The sequence below is a fragment of the Saccopteryx bilineata genome, chromosome 5 (assembly GCF_036850765.1).
Source record: "Saccopteryx bilineata isolate mSacBil1 chromosome 5, mSacBil1_pri_phased_curated, whole genome shotgun sequence".
Lineage (NCBI taxonomy): Eukaryota > Metazoa > Chordata > Mammalia > Chiroptera > Emballonuridae > Saccopteryx > Saccopteryx bilineata.
The window spans coordinates 75,952,396-75,973,353 of NC_089494.1; the positions used below are offsets into that span (position 1 = coordinate 75,952,396).

General features: G+C 38.6%; 1 protein-coding gene and 1 pseudogene across 1 annotated transcript in view; both read right to left on the reverse strand.

Moving 5' to 3' along the window:
• Positions 1–20,958, reverse strand: part of PSMD14 (proteasome 26S subunit, non-ATPase 14) — a 118,312-nt gene that overhangs the window by 83,460 nt on the left and 13,894 nt on the right. The gene's annotated exons all lie outside the window — the stretch shown is intronic.
• On the reverse strand, positions 14,065–14,216 carry LOC136307058 (U4 spliceosomal RNA; annotated as a pseudogene).

Consider the following 20,958-nt stretch of genomic DNA (forward strand, 5'->3'; position numbering starts at 1 on the left):
AGATAAAAACAACCGAAGTGTCTATCAGTAGAGAACTGGTTAAATAAATCATGATTCATCCACAAAATGGAATAGCGAACAATCGCAGTGGTCGGCAAACTCATTAGTCAACAGAGCCAAATATCAACAGTACAACAATTGAAATTTCTTTTGAGAGCCATATTTTTAAAACTTAATCTATATAGGTAGGTACATTTCTCGTCAAGGTAGCGCCCGCACATGGTATTTTGTGGAAGAGCCGCACTCAAGGGGCCAAAGAGCCGCATGTGGCTCGCGAGCTACAGTTTGCCACCCAGGGAAAGAAAACCCAGCAGAGTTTTATAAATATGGATATGGGGTAGGACAACTCCAGAATATACTATAAAGTATTGTCCAAGCCTCTGACCACATGAAGATATTTAAACTTAAATAATATAAAATTCATCTTAATTCTTCAGTTATAATACCCACATGTCAAGAGGCACCCACATGTGGCTTGTGCCTGTCATATTAGGCAGCCAGGTAAAATATACTTCTACCCCTACAAGAGTTCTTGAACAACACTGACATAGAATATCTTTGTAAGGACAGAAAGAAACTGGCAACAGTCACTGTCTCCAGGCAAAGGGACCCAGGACTTACTCAACACATACATATACTTCTCACAAAAATTAAAGGATATTTCAAAATGAATATGAAACGGTAAAATACCCCCTAATTTTTGTGAGCAGTATAGTTATAATTTATGAACTCAGTAACATGTTATATACTACTAATTTAAAATATCTATTCACCTATGTTAAAATACCTGGTTTAAGTTCTTTGAAAACTCCTTGACTTATTCTAATTAGAAGCAAAAAATAAAAAAGGATTTAGAAGTTCTGAGGCACAAAATAAGAGGATAAAGGGTAGAAATTATCTCTTCACAACTTCCTAGAAATACTGATCACTATTCTAACTTTATTAAGCATTCCTGTATTCACAATACTATTTGTGATACCATGTAAAATATTACAAAGTTGCTATTTCTCTGGAATTTAGAGAACAGGGACAGAAAAAAAAGACCCCCCTCCCAATAAATAAATGCTTACAAAGCATTGAGAGATTAACTGTGGTCCACAGGCACGAGGAATGCTCTGTTCTTTTGGGAAGGAAGCACACACAGATCATACATCTATTTCTCTCCTTTTCCTCTACTTCTCTTTAATGCTGTAGGAAGAGCACTTAAAAGCAACATCATCTTACAGTTCTGCTCTGAAGTCACATTTTTTTTCCAAATGTTGGCTTTCTTCAAATGTCATAATACACCAAACAAGTTACTTATTGCTATATGCCTCAATTTACTCACCCGTAAAATGGAAACTTGTTGCTTAACCAATGGTATTAACTAACTACAGGGCATTGTTACTTAGGAGAGAGAACATCCTTGAGGGGAAAAAAAAAGGCACAGGCAGTCAGGTACTACGAAATAACAAAACATTTGAACAGACACTTTTCTCTCATTAGGACGTGGTCAGCTAGGGGAAGTTAAAAGAGCCTGGGGATGATGCTAATAGATGAAAATCTACCCTGGAAGAAAAATGAATATGAACAGAATCCTAAACCATCCTCTTCTCTGCATATTAACACCACATTTTCATTCTTACTTCCTGTTCCATGATCTCAGCCACTGTTTGAATCTAGTCTAGCTCCAGAGCATTGTCTTTCATTATTCCCAATACATAATGCCTTTCACAGTGAGTATGGGCAAGTCACAGAGCTGTGCCATGACAGACAGAAGGCTAAGCTGGTGTCCAGAAAGTGACAAGGGCATAAATTTGTCCCCACACAGACTACTGACCATGAGGCCTGCCCACATTTCAGGAATCTAGGTTTGTGGAAAACAAAAGCAGTATGTAGTCCTATCAGATAGGAATGTCATTCAGGGACTCCAATATTTAATCATACCTACAATCATTCAAAGAAGCAAACTTATTAAAGAAAACGCCCTACAAAATATAAGACCAAACAAAGAAGATGTGGCACAGTGAGGAAAAACATATGACAATTATTTCCAGAATTTGTTTTTTCAAGTTATTATTAAACAAATTTTAAAATGTAGTATTTACAAACAAGTAACTTAAATCCTTAAAAATTTATACGGCAGATGTTAAGATCATTTATTTCACACAAATGCTACATGTAGAAATCTCAACACGTATGTAGCCTTACACAACTACACATTTATTTAAAGGAGTACAATATTTGAAAGTGAGTTTATATTAATGGGAAAGTGCAAAGAAACTTGCCAGTGTGTGGCAGCTCCATTGCCCACGAGCAATGAGCATCATCTGCCTGTGCCAGTCAGCTCACCAAACAATGTTACTGTGAAGGCCATGAAAGAAGCTCTCAGCACTCTGGTGTAATCTCAGCACAGGCTAGAGCAGCAGATTAAGCAGAACTTTACATCAGTGGCAGGTCTCCCAAGTTCTCTTGATGCCACAGAATTCATAAGTGGGATCAGTATGTTCTGAAAAAACATGGTACTGCAAAAGGAAATAAAGGTTCCACAGCATCAAGCAGTGTAACACTTGAAACCTCATCATCAAAGTGACAGTTTTCAAGTGCCATTTATGATGCCCTAGTCTGGAAACATCCCAGCTAACCCATCTGATCAACAATTTCACAGATGGAAGCACTTGATGGCTAATTGGCAAATCTATTATTCAAATAAAACAGCTCTCTGTACCTCTTCTTTCATTATTACAAGTCAAGGTACAAGACTGGTCATTCAAATTAGCTTAATAACAGAAGCCTCTTTCCTAAAATAATTTTTTAAACGAAACAACATATTTTGGCAATTAGCTTAGAGCACTAATCAGTGTCTGAATAGTAAGGGAAATGTTTTATAAATTAAAAAGAAAAAGAAATGTAAACTTTCACTAAAAAGGTATAATATTTGTCTTCTCTACCTTTATCAATACGTCAAGTTATACATCATCAAAGGGAATAAAATGAAATATTCACTCATTCCTTAAATATTATTAAAATATAGACCAAATATTATACATTAGAATAAAGAAAAAGCCCCTTAAATATTTTAGGCTTCTTGAAATTTCAAAAGCAAGCATCTTACTCTTCACTCACATACAATAAAAATTTACAGACTAAGGTTTTTTACTTTATGAAGCAAGTAGCTGGTGACAACACTACTGACATTATCTACCTGAGGAAATGCTGATGTAGAATTGGTTTTGGCACCCAAACTTGTTTTCCAATTCTAGCTCCACTTCTTGTTAGTTCTGTGACTCAACCCTATACTATGGAAATAATTATCCCTACCCATATAGGGTTGTTGTGAGGACTAAATAAGAAGATTAAAAACGTGTAACACCTCACAGAAAAACAAAGAAGGCACTTAGCATTAGTTCCGTTGGCTCTCATCCCCTTTCCTATCCCACTTCTATAAAATCTAGAAGGGAATCTCGATACAACTGTCAGAATATGTGGTTTCTCTTTAAGGGTCTATACATTTGCTCCAGATCCTATTGACAATTGCATTCTCTATTCAGAGTATCTGGTTGTCTCCCTGTATTGCTACAATTCTCATAGCCCCCAAGGAAACTACCAAGAGCCTTGTAGAAAGACTGAGCTATAAAATATTTAAAGATCTTGCATGATCAGGTGGTTGCCCAGTGGACAGAGCATCGACCTGGGACACTGAGGACCCAGGTTTGAAACCTCAAGGTCACCGGCTTGAGAGTGGGATCAGAAATGACACCATGATCACTGGCTTAAGCCCAAAGGTTGAAGGCTTGAGTCCGAGGTCACTGGATTAAGCAAGAGGTCACTCGCTCTGCTGTAACCCCCCCCCCGCCCCACGTCAAGGCACATATGAGAAGCAATCAATGAACATCTAAAGTGATGCACCTACAAGTTGATGCTTCTCATCTCTCGCCCATCCTGTCTCTGTCTCTCGCTAAAAAAAAATTAAGATTTTACTAAGTCTATAAAATAGAAACTAGAATATATACATAGTAACCAGAGCTTATAAATGGGAAGATAATAGTAGCCAGAAACTGTGCAGCCAGGTGCAAACTAAAATTCAAAATTTTCTCCCTATAGTGGTACAGTTAGATAATGGTAACAAAAATGTATTCACTAGGTACTGAAATAAGAAACTTCCTATGAGGGAAAATTTTTTTTTTATAAAACAAAGTAGTGCTTTTTACAAAACTAGGTTCTGTCATTTTACTATCTACTCGGCCCATCTGGGGCATTACTTCACTACAGCAGGAGCCATTCTAGTGCCTGAAGCAGTGGCCACAGAGCCATCCTCAGCACCCGGGCCAACTTTGCTCCAATGGAGCCTTGGCTGCGGGAGGGGAAGAGAGAGACAGAGAGGAAGAAGAGGGGGAGAGGTGGAGAAGCAGATGGGCACTTCTCCTGTGTGCTCTGGCTGGGAATCAAACCTGGGACTTCCACACACCAGGCTGATGTTCTACCGCTGAGCCAACCGGCCAGGGCCACTATCTACTTTTGATAAGCAGATAAGCATTTGCTTCCAGTTACTCAGGCTCTGGTGTTTATAACACTAGGAAACAAAGAACTAATTTACAGAAAGGTACCACAGGCAGGTGAAAATATAATTAAGAGAGGGAAATGTATATACAATGACTAAGAGTAAAGTACTATAACTTTCATATTATTTATCTTTATTGTCCCTAACTTCCCAATGTGCCCAATTCATGTGCCATTAAGTCTCCTGGAGGGAAGAACCAGGGAAATCACCAGGTACAATTTGAAAAGTGGCACTGGGAGCCTGTCCAGTGGAGACCACTGCCCTGCTTTGGTGGCATACTTCCAGAACACTCAACCCAAATAATATCCCACAAAGAATCACCTTAAATGTGTGTTGTGGGAGAGAAAACAATGGCCATGTCTTCCCAGATTTTAAATGATTATAGTATCCAAAGAACTGTCCAAATGATAATATGAACTGAAAAACTGGAAGTTATGTTATACAAGTTTAATATAGGAAACGAAAGATCATTGGACCAAATGTTACATTGGAACAATGTAACCAGTAAAACAAACATGTAAAACTATGTTGAGAATAGGAAAGGAAAAAACCAAGATTGAATTTTTATGATCATAACATCTCCTTCTTTTTGGAATACTGAGATTATACTGAAATACCTTAGTTTTCTACACTAGAGGTATCTTCTCATTTCCCATCCCATATACTCTTCTATCAAAAATTGTATCAGATATCACAGGTCCATTACGTCCTTGATTTCAAATTTAAAATCTTAACATTTCATTTTTCCTCATGATTTTGATTTTCTATTTCATCTGAAATGTGATTAATTTTGGAAGACAATTTCATTGTAATTGCAAATACTGTACATCATTGCTCATCTTATGTGCTAAAGAACTCAAACAAAATCACTTAAGAGTAATTTCATATCAAAACAGAAATTGAACATTCACCATGTTAATGACCTTTCTCCCTGAAAAACCAGCCACAACCAGATTGTTCAAACAAAATGACACAGATTAACTAGAATGCACCACCCATAAATTTGCTTCCCTTTTATTCATTTGAGAACTCTCAAGAGTTAATTGGAGAACTCTCACAAGCACCATGTTTTTCATGGGGTTTATTATTTGTTAAAAAGAATAATGCTACAATGACAACTAGAAAGAGTACGCTCTAATTAGCTTGCTTTTGACCTAATCTCTTTCCTAATTTTCTGAAGCAGAAACATCAGCTCAATTACATGAATAGAATAATCAGGAACTATACCTTTTAAAATAATAAAATTATCACACGACAAGAGCAACAAATAAAAAAATATAAAGATGTCTTGTATTTTTGCTTTGTTTCTAAAGCAAAATCACTATTTGTAGTTAAGCAAAGAAATAAAACAATTAAAATTTCTTGACCCTTCTCTACTTCTTAACAGGAAGAAAAATTGCCAAATTAATCTACCAGTGTTTAGAAAGGTCTTTGCAAATGTTCAGAGGATCACATCAGGATAGCTACTTGAAGAATCAAAGGGGGAAAAAAGCTAACCAGAAACATCCATCAGTATACATAAAATTGCCAATACAGACAGGCTAAAAAGCTAAAGGACATAAAAGGAACTCATAGAAAGCCTTTTGAAAAAGGCTGCTCATTTTCATGCCACTGTGCCAGTAGTAAACACAAATTTGACAGCTGTAAAAACTAATTGTACACATCAAGCCACACTAGAATCTATCAAATATACAATAAAAATAAACATCATAATGGTTTTTTTTTCTTTAGAGAGAGAGGCAGAGAGACAAGAACATAGAGCTGTTCTTGTGTGTGCCCTCAGGGTCGAACCACCAACTTCTGCACTTCAGGATGATGCTTCAACCAACCCAGCAATCCGACCAGGGCCTAATTTTTTATTTATTGACTGATTTTGAGAGAGACAGAGAAAGAAAGGGAGGGGGGAAAGGAAGCATTCATTTGTTGTTCCACTTAGTTGTACATTCACTGGTTGTTTCCCCTGTGTGCCCTGACTGGGGATTGAATTTATGACCTGTCGTTTCTAGAAGATGCTCTAACAGTGGTCGGCAAACTCATTAGTCAACAGAGCCAAATATCAACAGTTCAACGACTGAAATTTCTTTTGAGAGTCAAATCTTTTAAACTTAAACTATATAGGTAGATACATTCCTTATCGAAGTAGCGCCCTCACGTGGTATTTTGTGGAAGAGCCACACTGAAGGGGCCAAAGAGTCGCGTGTGGCTCGCGAATCACAGTTTGCCGACCAGGGCTCTAATCAACTGAGTTAACCAGCAGGGCCATAATGTATCATTTTAAGAGTATTGTAGTAGCTTCTCTATGCTTACATACTTGCCTTTTTACATTTCATCTCCAGAGTATCCGGGTTCATTGAAAATCTAAGTCTGAGAAGCATAACTCCTTTGTTCAAAAATCTCTAATGATTCCCCAGCTCAGTCACAGAGAACCTTCTAGAAGGCCCTTTGCATGATCTAGTCTCTGAAAACTTCTCTAATGTTATCCTCTGCCACTCCAACACTGAGGGAGAATATGAAATGCCTATGTAAGGTACAATAAAAAGTAGTAAACAATAAGGAATTTCCAATTTTGCTTTATTTGGTGGCTTTTAAAAAATACTAAAGAAAAACGTTATTTGATATCACTTAATGTTATGCACAATGTAATGTTCTTTTGCTTTCGTTTATTAAAAATAGAGTATATATGAAGTAAAGTTCCTTTAGCTTCCCTTCCTTCTCATGAATTTGGAGTTATCTAGGCATGCGCTGTACAATAGGGTAGCCAGAGCTACACATGACTACATAAATTTAAAAAAAAAAAAAATTCAGTTCTTTGGTCATACTAAACACATCACATGAACTCAATAGCCACATGTGGCTACTAAACTTAAGTTAATTAAGACTAAATAAAACTTAAAATTTAACCTGACCAGGTAGTAGTGCAATGGGTAAAGCAGGGGTCCCCAAACTACGGCCCGTGGGCCACATGCGGCCCCCTGAGGCCATTTATCCGGCCCCCGCTGCACTTCCGGAAGGGGCACCTCTTTCATTGGTGGTCAATGAAAGGAGCACATTGACCATCTCATTAGCCAAAAGCAGGCCCATAGTTCCCATTGAAATACTGGTCAGTATCTTGATTTAAATTTACTTGTTTATTTTAAATATTGTATTTGTTCCCGTTTTGTTTTTTACTTTAAAATAAGATATGTGCAGTGTGCATAGGGATTTGTTCATAGTTTTTTTTATAGTCCGGCCCTCCAACGGTCTGAGGGACAGTGAACTGGCCCTCTGTGTAAAAAGTTTGGGGACCCCTGGGGTAAAGCATTGGCCTGGGACACAGAGGACCCAGTTTCAAATCCCCTAGGTTGCCAGCTTGAGTGCGGGCTCATAGGCTTGAGCGCAGGGTTGCCAGTTTGAGCGTGGGATCACAGCCATGACCCCATGGTTGCTGGCTGGCTTGAAGCCCAAGGTCACTGGCTTGAGTCCAAGGTCACTGGCTTGAACAAGGGGTCACTCGCTCTCCTGAGCACCCCGGTCAAGGCAAATATGAGAAAGCAGTCAATGACCAACTAAGATGCCACAACAAAAAACTGATGCTTCTCATCTCTCTCCCTTCCTGTCTGTCCCCACCCCAGTTCTCACAAAAATAATAAAATAAAACTTAAAATTTAGTTCTACAGTTGCTCCAATCACATTTCAAGGACTTAATAGCCACATGTGGCTAGTGACTACTATATTATTAGACAGTGCAGATATAGACCATTTCCATCACTGCAGAAAGTTCTGCTAGACAGTTCTGCTGTAAACTTTGTAATCCTTTTATTCAAGAATTATGTACACTTAAAAAAGGTGTTATTTTGTGTTTTTAAAAATAACGTTAATGCTTTTATATCTATAACTCAAAACCTGAATTTTTCTTTTAATATGTTTACAAGGTCTACTACACATATTGATATACAGAATCTAGTTAACTTTAACTGCTACATAATATTCCATTATAACACAGTTTGCCATATATCAACATTTAAATATTTAGCAATTTTTCAAATGTATAAAGTCACAAAGAATATCTTTGCCCTGGCCAGTTGGCTCAGTGGTACAGCATCGGCCTGGAATGCGGATGTCCCAGGTTTGATTCCCAGTCAGGGCACACAGGAGAACAGAACATCTCCTTCTCCAACCTTCCCCGCCTCCTTTTTTCTCTCCCACAGCTATGGCTGGACTGATTCGAGCATATTGGCCCAGGTGCTGAGGATGGCTCCGTGGAGCCCTGCCTTAGGTGCTAAAAATAGCTCAGTTGTGAGCAGGGCCTCAGATGAGCAGAGTACTGGCCCCAGACAGTGCTTTCCAGGTGGATCCCAGTCAGGGTGTATTGGGAATCTGTCTATGTCCCCTCCTCTCATTTAGAAAATAATAAAAGTCAAATCTTTATTAACACTTAATACAACAGACTTTTGTTTTAAAAAAAAATCTAATTATTTGTGTTAATTTTCATTTTCCTGATACACTGTAAGGTTGAGCATCATTCCATATGCTTTTCTTCCAAAAATTAATTTTTGCAGCTATCTACACTGTCATGTTCACACCTGAGTTTATTTTATCCTTATAATAACTATCGAAGGTAGATAATATTAATCTCATTTTAAAGATATGGTAACTGAATTCTTATTGTGTTAGACTATATATAAAATTTACCATTTTAGCCATTTTTAAGTGTACAGTGCATAGTGGCATCAAGTTTACATTCATAGTCATGCCATCACAACCACTAGCCATCTCCAGAAACTTTCCATTTCTAAACTGAAACATGGTACCCATTAAACACTAACTCCTCACTCTATTAGGAGCCCCATCCCCTGGAAACAACCATTCTACCTTCTGTCTCTTTGAATGTGACTTCTTTACTACCTCATATAAGTGGAATCATATAATATCTTGTCCTTTTCTGATTGGCTTATTCCACTTAGTATAACGTCTACAAGGGTCATCCATGTTGTACCAAATGTTAATATTTACTTCCTTTTTAAGGCTGAATAATATTGCATAGTGTGTACGTATCACATTTTGTTGTGTTCATCCATCCAGCAATAGACACAAGCTGTTTCCACCTTTTGGCTATTATGAATAATGTGACTATGAACACTGGTGTACACATACCTGAGTTCCTGCTTTCAATTCCCTGGGGCCTACACCCAGTAACTGAATTACCAGATCATACGGTGATTCTGTTTTCCACCAAGGCCACATCTTCCTACCAGGAATGCACAAGGGATCTAACCTCACCAACAGTTGTTTTGGGTTTATTTGTAGATAAACCAAATGGGTATGTGTTCCAAAATTATAAAATTTGATTTTCACAGGTTTTCATTTGGCATAGATTTTTCTTACACAGGATAAGTTAGGAATCTGAGTTTCCCCCCATATATAAAGCCCCTTGCTTCAGCATCATTTTTTAGTAAACAGGATTCACCTCCCCCACTAATTTTTAACACCCTATCTACCACATATTAAGTTCCCATATATGCATAAATCTATTTCTGGGCTTTCTACTGATCTACTACCTGGCTATCACTATACCGATAAAACACTCCTTGAGTCATACAGCATTAACATTATATTTGATGTTTGGTAAAGCAAGTTTTATTTTCATTTTCCTTTCTAAGAATTTCTATTCTTAGATTGTTTTCTCCTATATAAATTTTAAAACCAGTTTTGTAACTCCAGAATAATTCTGGTTGGTATATTTATTGGAACTACATTGAATTTATAATTAATTGGAGAGAACTGGAATATGATATTAAGACTACAGATCCATGAAACTGACATTACTTCTTCATTTATTCTAGTCACTTACTCATTGCTATGTTAAATCTTTTCCATAAAACATTAGCCCAAACCCTAAAATTAAAAAATATTTCTCATCAAAAACCCATAATAGAAAACAAAAAATTATATATATATATGTGTGTATATATATATATAATCCATAACTATATGGATTGAGTTATAACAAATAAAAGAGATCATATCTAATTCATGAAGCTTTTTAAATCTAGCCACCTGAATTAATCCTTCAAAAGGTAGCTCACAACTCATCACTTACAGAAAGCCTACACTGATCACTCATCTACACTATTTTCCCTTATTTTTGAATCTTAAAAATATTAAGGTGTGTATCAGAATAATATAAACCAATTGATTATAGTCAACATGGGCCTACATATGTGCTTAGCTACAGCAGGCTGCTTAAAACAAAAACTGGAGACCAAAAAAATTAGGGCATTTCACACAAAAATCAGATAATTTCTGTCATTCTCCCACAGGGACCTAGCTCTGAGGTCTGTCTCCACTCCTTTGATTTCCAGTGTAGGCATGTCTTAAACACAGTCTTAAAGCTTCCACTTAAAAGTAACCTGTTCATTTCTAACTCACATTCCATTGGTCAAAGTGAAATTATGGTCAGGTTAACTTCAAAAATGACGGGCAAGGCCCTGACAGGTGCGCTTAGTGGTAGAGCATCAGTCTGGTGTGTAGAATCCCGGGTTCAATTCCTGGTTAGGGCACACAGGAGAAGCACCCATCTTCCTTCTCTACCCATCCCCCTCTCGTTTCTCTCCCTCTCCCTCTCATCCTCCCCTCCTGCAGCCAGGGCTTGATTAGAGTGGGTTGGCCCCAGGCACTGAGGCAATGGCCCCAGATGGGCAGAGCATCACCCCCTCATGGGTTTGCTGGATGGATCCCAGTCGGGGCTCATGAGGGAATCTGTCTCTGCCTTCTCTCCTCTCACTAAAATAAAATAAATAAATAAATAAAATGAGGGCAAGCATAATACAGTAGTACCTTGAGATACGAGCAGACCAACATACAAAATTTTTTTTAAGATACGAACTGCGACTCGTTCTGTATTTTTGTTCGAGATCCGAGCAAAATTTTGAGATATGAGTCGTGATTTGGGAAGCCGCCGCTAGTTGGCGCATTGGTGCATGGGTCCAGTATCAGCAGCACAACGCCAGCATCTTGTTCCTTCTCACGTGTTACCTGCAGAATCAAGTAGAATCTCGTGCGCTGTATTCGTTCTTGCATCATTTTTGCACTTTTTATTAACTTTTTTGTATGCTATCATGGGGCCGAAGAAAGTGAGTGTAAAGAATAGTGGTGGCCCTGGCCGGTTGGCTCAGTGGTAGAGCATCAGCCTGGCGTGCGGAAGTCCCGGGTTCGACTCCCGGCCAGGGCACACAGGAGAAGCGCCCATCTGCTTTTCCACCCCTCCCCCTCTCCTTTCTCTCTGTCTCTCTCTTCCCCTCCCGCAGCCAAGGCTCCATTGGAGCAAAAGATGGCCCAGGCGCTGGGGATGGCTCCTTGGCCTCTGCCCCAGGCGCTAGAGTGGCTCTGGTTGCAACAAAGTGATGCCCTGGATGGGCAGAACATCGCCCCCTGGTGGGCATGCCAGGTGGATCCCGGTTGGGCGCATGCGGGAGTCTGTCTGACTGCCTCCCCGTTTCCAGCTTCAGAAAAATACAAAAAAAAAAAAAAAAGAATAGTGGTGAGAAGAAGAAGAGAATGATGTCAATACAAGTAAAGCAAGAAATAATATTGATAGAAAAACATGAGCGTGGTGTATGAGTGATTTAACTGGCAAGGCTGTACGACCACAGTACATCTATAATTAGTATCATTCTTATACAAAAGGAACTACAATTCTGTCCCAACTAAGGACAAATATCCATTAAGAAATGGAGAAGCTTCTGCTGGTGTGGGTGAAAGAGAAAGAGCTGGCAGGAGATACAGTGACGAAAACTGTAATATGCGAAAAGGCACATATAATTTATGATGACTTGAAGAAGAAAGAACCATCAACCTCAAAAGAGGCAGCAGAAGATCCTTCTAAGGTAAGTCACGGCTGGTTTGAAAATTTCAAGAGATATGGCATCCGCTCGGTGGCGAAGCATGTTGAAGCTGCGAGTGTTGACATTAAGGCAGCTGAGGAGTACATCGCATGTTTTGCTGCGCTTATCACAAAGGAAGGCTACATCCCCCAACAAGTGTTCAACTGTGATGAAACAGGTTTGTTTTGGAAAAAAATGCCCCGGAGGACTTTCATCACCGCAGAGAAGCTGCCAGGCCATAAACTCATGAAGGGACTGCCTGACTCTTGCATTGTGTGCAAATGCTAGCAGTGACTGTAAAGTAAAGCCACTAGTGTATCATTCCGAAAATCCTCGAGCCTTTAAGACTCACAAGATTCTTAAAGAAAAACTGCAGGTTATGCTAGGGCATGGGTTATGCAGCAGTGTTTTATTGAATGAGTACATCTCGTCTTCGGTCCTGCAGTGAAGAAGTATCTTCAAGAAAATAAACTCCGGATGAAAGCATTACTAATCCTTGAAAATGCTCCAGCCCACCCACCTGGTCTTGAAGATGACATTCTCGATGAGTTCAAATTCGTGAAAATCCTCTACCTCCCACCCAACATGACTTCAAACTTGCAACCTATGGATCAGCAGGTTGTTTCCAACTTTAAAAAGCTTTACACAATGCACTTGTTCTGCCGCTGGTCTGAGGTGACTGAGAATACAAATCTAACCCTTCGAGAGTTTTGGAAGATCACTACTACATCGTCATATGTTTACGCATTATTGACTTAGCATGGCAAGAAGTTACAAGAAGAACCTTGAACTCGGCATGGAAAAAGTTATGGCCTGATGTTGCAGACAGGGACTTCGAAGGATTCAAACCAGAGACCGAGACCAAGGTAGAAGCATTGGAGGAGATTGTGTCCCTTGGAAAGTCGATGGGTCTGGAGGTAGATGAGGGTGACGTAAACGAGCTCGTCGAGGAACATGAGGAGGAACTCTCAACTGAGGAGTTGAAGGAGCTACAGATGATGCAACATACGGAGCTTCTCCAAGAGATTAGTAGTGAGGAGGAGGTAGAGTTGGAGGAAGTGATTTCTACAAGTGAAATTAAAGACATGCTGGCAATGTGGGAGAAGCTTTCAAGTTTCATTGAAAGAAACACCCAGAAAAAGTTTCAACTGGTCGTGCTTCAGTACTTTTTAATGACACTTGTTTGTCACATTTCCATAACATTTTAAAAGGCAGGCAAAAGCAAACCTCTTTGGATAGATTTTTATTCAGAAGTCCTGCAAGTGAAAGTGCAAAAAATGCAGCCAGAAAGGCTAAAACAGGTAATGATTAAATGAAAAATACGTAATGTTAAGCTTAGGTTAAGTTTCAAGTTAAGAAAGTGCATTCCTTTACAATGAAGTTTTTGTGGTTTCATTTTAAGTAAAGAAAGTGGTTTTAGTTTTGTTTAAAGTAAAGAAAATACAGTTTTAGTTTACATTTTGTGTTAAGATAGTATAGTTTCAGTTTACGTGTCTACAGTGCCTGCATCCCTTTCTCTCTCCCCCCTTCTCCACCATTCACCTCCATTAGCCACGCTCGTCTGCCTCCAAGGTAAGAATACAGTACTAAATAACACTTTTTTCTTTTATTTCATATATTTTGTTATGCATTGGTAAAGTATACATGTGTGTTTCTTAATTAAAAACATGTCTTTTTTCATAATTTAGATGGCTTGGGGATGTTTCACAGGGCTGGAACGGATTAAATCTATTTCAGTTATTTTAGTTTTCAATTAGAAATAATCACACCTCGGATAAAACTCATTGGCTATGATACTGCCACTGCACAAAGCTTATTTCAGTTATTTTAAATGGGAGAAATTTGTTTGCTATACGAGATGACTGACTTACAAACTCAGTTACAGAACAGATTAAACTCATATCTCAAGGTACTACTGTACTACAATGTGCCTGGAAGGTGAAAAATCAGAAATATTTCCTGTAATTCATGACTTTGATTTCAATGTCTTCCCTTCTAGCTATTCACTAAAAAACCACTAGAACTACTCTTCAAAAACAGACTGAATTATCTCACAACATTGGTAAAAGAAAATCATAAAACTATAATGTTTAAGGGATAAAACTCAATAGAATGGCATTCAAGACTCAACTCAGGCCCATTTTTCCTTTTGGTGGAAAAAATTAAACCCTACATCCACTATACTTACTGCCGTGAACCAGCATGCTAGTAACTGTCCAGGTCCTGAGTGAGAACAGTGCAGAATAAAGAAATAAACTCAAGAGAAAAAGGATGGAGTCGGGAGGTCTCTACAACGCCTTTAACTTGCAAGAGCTGAAGCAAAGCCTCTGGTCTGCTTTATTATATAGTGCAGAACCATATGCAAATAAGGAAGACTCTGATATAAAGTCACACTTCTCCAAGGCAACCCAAGATTTCTCCCAAGTGCAGAAAATCCTCCACCCTGCATAACTGAAATTAACCAACAACAGAACAAACAAAGGGTGAGAGGAAGGGCATGTGAGTTGCCTCTAGCAACTTAAGCAAGTGAGGTAGGGGATGGGAAGAGTACAAATACTCAGCTTCACAGCCAATATGGAGGTGTTGGAAAAGAGCTTAACCTTAGGCTAAGCCTTAAACTGCAAGGGCTTTGCCAGCTTGCAGTCTCCCACATATACCCCTTTATTATTTTTTAATTTTAGTTTGTGTGCTGAGATTTGTACTCATCTGATTTCCCAGATTCTAATTCGGAGACAGACTGACAAAACACAGAATAAACACAAAAGTAATATAGCCAATGCTCACAGGTATCAAAACAAGTGTCTTAGTACATTGAAGGAATTAAAACCTTTTAGATCATTAAGTAAATTCTTAGCCAATACATCAGGATCTATAATAGAGTCTTTGCTGTTTTGAATGTCCTTAATATGTTTACCAACTCCATGCTCAACATCATCATCCCACATTCCCTGTAGATGCAACCCAACCCCACTTCAGTCCCATTGAGAACTGTCACAAGGAGTAGGAGTCACACTCAGGAAAAGTTCGCATGACAATGGAACTGCTGTAACATTCTCACTTTCTGTAGCTGGTTTCCAAGTCCAATGACCACTGTTTCCAGCACATTAGGCTTTTGCCTTAAGCTTAATGGGCATTCTGGATCTCTGGATCCAGGTTGCTTTCTAGGAGCTGATGTCAATCCATGATGAGGCTTCACGTTCTTTGTTCCTCACTGGCATTCAAAGAGGACCTGTTGATGACAAATATAGAACAAACCCTCGCCCCTAGTAATTTGATTGAATTTTGCCACTTAGGGCCAGTTAATATATCCAGTATATCATGAGAGACTTAGGCCATTGATTGGCTGTTGTAAAATGCCTCTCAGCTGCAATAATTCCTGAGCAGGAAGTGTTCGAAAAATTTTTTTAAAGTAAAATGAGTCTTATATAATTGTTCTTATGTGCTGAGTCTCTCCTCCCGACCCATGTCTTACCAAACTTTCAGGAACCCACTAAGGAGCCTTAGCAGACCTAAGAAAAACACATATCCTCAGCCCACAAAAGAACAGGGTTTGGCCCTTGCTCATTCCTGTGAGTGAGTCCTTCCATCACATTTCAGGGAAAGGCTTTCCTTGTTGGATTCCAGAGTCTCTTGGACGCTGAATGGCCTTGTATATCAGTATTCAAAAATTTCTTAAAGTAAAAAGAGCATGATAAAGAAGATTTGCAGAAGTTCGAGGGTATGATACCCCCTTTTTTATTTTTTCTAATTGACCTTTAAGCATTTGATGGGCACACTCTACAATGCCTTGACTCTGAGGATTGTAAGGAATACTTGTCCTCAGGTCAATTCCAAAAGTCTGACAAAATGTAGTAAATGCTTTTACAAGTAACTCTGCCATACCTTTCAAAACATTTTTATTCCACTGATTAACAGGCAATCTAGAAAGCACATAAGGCTGAAAAAATACAGAATTACCTTCTTTATCTTCCCATTGCAAAAAACTAGAGCTTTGTTGGGGGGACTTACTTTGCCCTATGCCTTGCAGCTCAGTGACTGCTGCATGAGTAGGCCAGAAAGGCGGCCAAAGTAGCTCAGCAATAACGGATACATCAGCTCCTGTATCTACGAGTCCTCTGAATTTACGCACTCGCATTGTTAACTCCATTTCAGGGCTTCAGAGGAGCCAAATTCCTGATTTCCTCAGGGCCCCTTTTGCAGGATTTGGCCTGACAAGCAGAATAGCATTCTTATACTATTCTTACAACTGCCTGAAGCAGCTGTGTGAGACAAACTCCTAAAATGACTTATCAGAGCTCTAATTTTGCTCAATTCTTTTGTTTCACAGACCTGAGTACAGTTTTACACACAAACAAGACAATTTACAGCACAAAAACACAAGTATAACACATAAATCTGATTGATCCTAATATGTGAGTTGCTATTTGGCTCTCAACTCTGAAGACAAACACAAAACACACTGCATAAAACACAAACTAAATTAGCAAGTCTTTAGCATCTAAATTCTATTCTATTTACATTTAAATGAGCACTCCTTACATGTTCCAATTTTAAAGCAAAAATGTAGAGATGAAACTTTTATTTTTCCAATATAAGAGCCAGCATTTCCAATTTTTGCATGCAAGAACTTAATTCAGGCCTTAAAGGAGTCATATTTTGGACAATATCAGACAAAAACTAAACAGAAACTAGAATCAAACAAACCAGAGAGAAAAATCCAGGATTTCAGAGCACAACCAGACCAGAAAGATGCCTGCCTGACCTCAGTCAAGTCATTTTCTAACAGAGAAACTGAAGGATGAGACTAAACAAAATCTCCCTGAGAAAATGGACTCTTTTGGCAGTTGCATGGGAAGTTTTGTAGTCAGATCCACCAAGGATCTGCTGCCTAAATTTCCAGGCAAAGAACAGGAAAGACACAAAATGATAGTTCAGAGGACTGTAGCTAAAACATTAAAGAAAATCAGACAATAACAGGAAAAGCTGTACCTTTCCTAATACCTGAGTCTCCTATCCATTCTCAAATTCCATAATTGCTTTAAATGGCGGTTCAGATTGACTATGCTGAGATTTCTCCCCATCTCAATTTTAACTGAGTGGCAGACCATGCAGCCAGAGAGAAGCAGAAGCCACATTGTCCCACGTTCCTTGGACCCCAAGCCACAAAGTACATACAGCACCAACTGCCAGAGAGACCGCCACTTTCATTCCTCCTACCATAGTCTCCTCACACCACTGCCTTCTCAGAACTTTACCTACTTGCTCCCCTGTAGCAGAACTAACCATTCCCTCCTCCAGGAACCAGGGGCACAAGTCTTGAACATATTGCAAAAAGCATTCTAGCTGCATAACTACTCTTACAAAAAGGTACCTTACTTTTGACCCTAACTGTCCCATAATTTATTACTCCCAACTATACTTTCCCCTAAAACTTTACTCACTGTGCACACTTGGGGAGTTCTGTCCCTACCTTTAGTTTAGTTTTCTCGTCCCCAGGTCCCTGTTCGGGTGCCACCTGCTATGAACCAGTGCGGCTAGTAATTAATTGTCCAGATCCTGAGAACAGTGTGGAATGACGAAATAAACTCAAAGAGAAAAAGGATGGGATCAGGAGGCCTCTGCGACACCTTTAGCTTGCAAAAGTTGAAGCAAAGCCTCTGGTCTGCTTTATTATAGTGCAGAACCATATGCAAATAAGGAAGTCTCCAATATAAAGTAACACTTCTCCAAGGCAACCCAAGAATTCTCCCAAGTGCAGAAAATCCTCCACCTTGCATAACTGAAATCAACCAACATCAGAACAAACAAAGGGTAAGAGGAATGGCATGTAAATTGCCTCTAGCAACTTAAGCAAGGGAGGTGGGGGCTGAGACAAGCACAAATACTCAGCTTCATAGCCAATATGGAGGTGTGGGGAAAGAGCTTAACCTAGGCTAAGCCTTAAACTGCAAGGGCTTTGCCAGCTTGCAATGTCCCACAACTTACAAATCACATTACTTATAATGAGCACTATTATTCACTCATTCAAAGTAGTTAATATGTGCCAGGCACTTAAAACATAATCGCCATGTATCTACTAAAATGTAGATGCCTAGGTTAAGTAATGATGTTCTTATTTATCCCAGTAATGCCCTATGGCTTAACATCCAACACACAGATTCTCAAAATACTGGCCTAACAAATTCAAATATAAGACAAGATAATATATGCCACTGACATTTTATTTAAGTTTCATTTACTTTTAAACTTACTTTGGCAGTTTCTAAAACTAAAATGAATCCAGACTGAAACTAAACGTTTAGAGAATGCAGACTATGCACATCTCCAGTTCTGTCCTCACTGCTTTTAGAAATAGTTTAGATGCTGAGACCTAAGTTTGGATAGGGAGGATTTTAATACAATCATCTCACATCTTTTAGCAATTTCAACTTTGTAAGCACTTTAGCAAAGTAAATTACAAACTACATTTGAAATTTAAAGGAATTAGTTTAGAAATTCTAATAGTTCTAATAAAATGTCCATTTGTTTCTGCTTCAAACTAAATTATATTGAAGTAGAAGAGTTAAAACATATTTAATTATTTTAGCCTACTACTGTACAAATAGTAACATTTAAAAATGTAATATTAAAAAAATAAAACCTCAAATTACTGTATTTTATTAAATATTTTAACACACCATTTGGGTCAGAATATTTTTTTTCTTATTTTCCTCGGTGTGTCTAATGGTCAGGTGCATCTTATGGAGTGAAAAATACGGTAAGTTGTTTTGTAGGTACAGACACTGTAATGAAGTACTAGGAAAATGTACCACGATAAAGCTAATAGAAGAAAAAGTCTTTAAAAAGACATTGTGAAGAGTGTAGAATATTAAAGTCTAGTTAAAAGAGAACTAAAAATAGGCAAATAGACTTGGTAATTTAAGCATTTCAGTACAGTAATGGAAGAGGCCAGAATATGTCAGGAGAGTCAATGGAGGTAAGGAAGTAGAATGTGTGAGTATATGCTATATTTCAGAAATTCTAGAAATAAATGGAAGAAAAGGTTTAATGGCAGGTTGCAGTGAAGTGTTGTTATTTTTAGGATACAGGATACTTAAATTAGGTAGAAAAGGGGGAGAGTCAAAGGAGCAAGGTTCCAGTGGGGATGAGATGAGAGAAAAAGCTGAAGAATCAGCCACAGAAATGAGAAAACTTACTTCTATTCAGAGAAAGATAAGAATGCTTAGAATGGATGAAGAATCCTATTGTGCTCTTACTTCCATGTTTCAAAAGGGCCATCTACAAACCTACCAGCAAGTTTTGTGGTAATTATGAGAAAATTCTGCCTTTTCCATTAACTGGTAAGATAATATTCTCTACTGATTTTTGGAGAAAAGAACAATTTAGGTCTCTTTTTTATTTATTCATTTTAGAGAGGAGAGAGAGAGGGGGGGAGAGAGAGAGAGAGAGAGAGAGAGAGAGAGAGAGAGAGGAGAGACAGGGGGGAGGAACTGGAAGCATCAACTCCCATATGTGCCTTGACCAGGCAAGCCCAGGGTTTCGAACCGGCGACCTCAGCATTTCCAGGTCAATGCTTTATCCACTGCACCACCACAGGTCAGGCCTATTTAGGTCTCTTTTGCTGTTTGTATTGGTTGCTATGCATTAGATAATGGCAAGAGTGGCTTTATCAGTCCAAAGATCTTTGACTTCTTATTAAAAATAAGCAATACACTAATATTTTATTTGTTTATTAAAAGAAAATACAGTTAACATTTCATGTTGTAGAGATGACATCATAAGTACATGACAAGTTAGAAGAGTAAAATAAAATTTTAGGAAAAAATTGTAATCCTTCTGTACCTAGTATTTGATAAAGGAGATACCACAGAAATTAGAGCCCCCACAAATTATTCCCTTGAGAGTTTGTTATCTAATTGGGCAAATAAAACATATACATGAAATAACAGTCTTAAGTAATATTTTTAAAGATTTTTTTTTTTTAAATATTTTATTTATTGATTTTTTAGAGAGAGAGGAGTGAAAGAGAGAGACAGAGAGAGAGAGAAGGGGGAGGAGCAGGAAGCATCAACTCCCATATGTGCCTTGACCAGGCAAGCCCAGGGTTTCGAACCAGCGACCTCAGTGTTCCAGGTCGACGCTTTATCCCACTGCGCCACCACAGGTCAGGCCAAGATTTTTTTTTTATTTCATTCATTTTAGAGAGAAGAGGAAGAAGCAAGAAGCATCAACTCCCATATGTGCCTTGACCAGGCAAGCCCAGGGTTTCAAACCAGTGACCTCAGCATCCCAGGTCGACGCTTTATCCACTGTGCCACCGCAGGTCAGGCATAAAGATTTACTTAAATTGATTTTTAGAGAGAGAGAGGAAGGGAGAGAGAAAGAAATGTTGATTTGTTGTTTCACCTATCATATTTCCCCACGTATAAGATGCACTTTTTTCCAAAAAATTTGGGATCTAAAAACTGGGTGCATCTTATACAGCAGTTGTATGTTTTTTACTTGCATTTCCTGCTTTTTCACACTTGTTTTTGTGCTCAGTGTTGAAGACAGTGA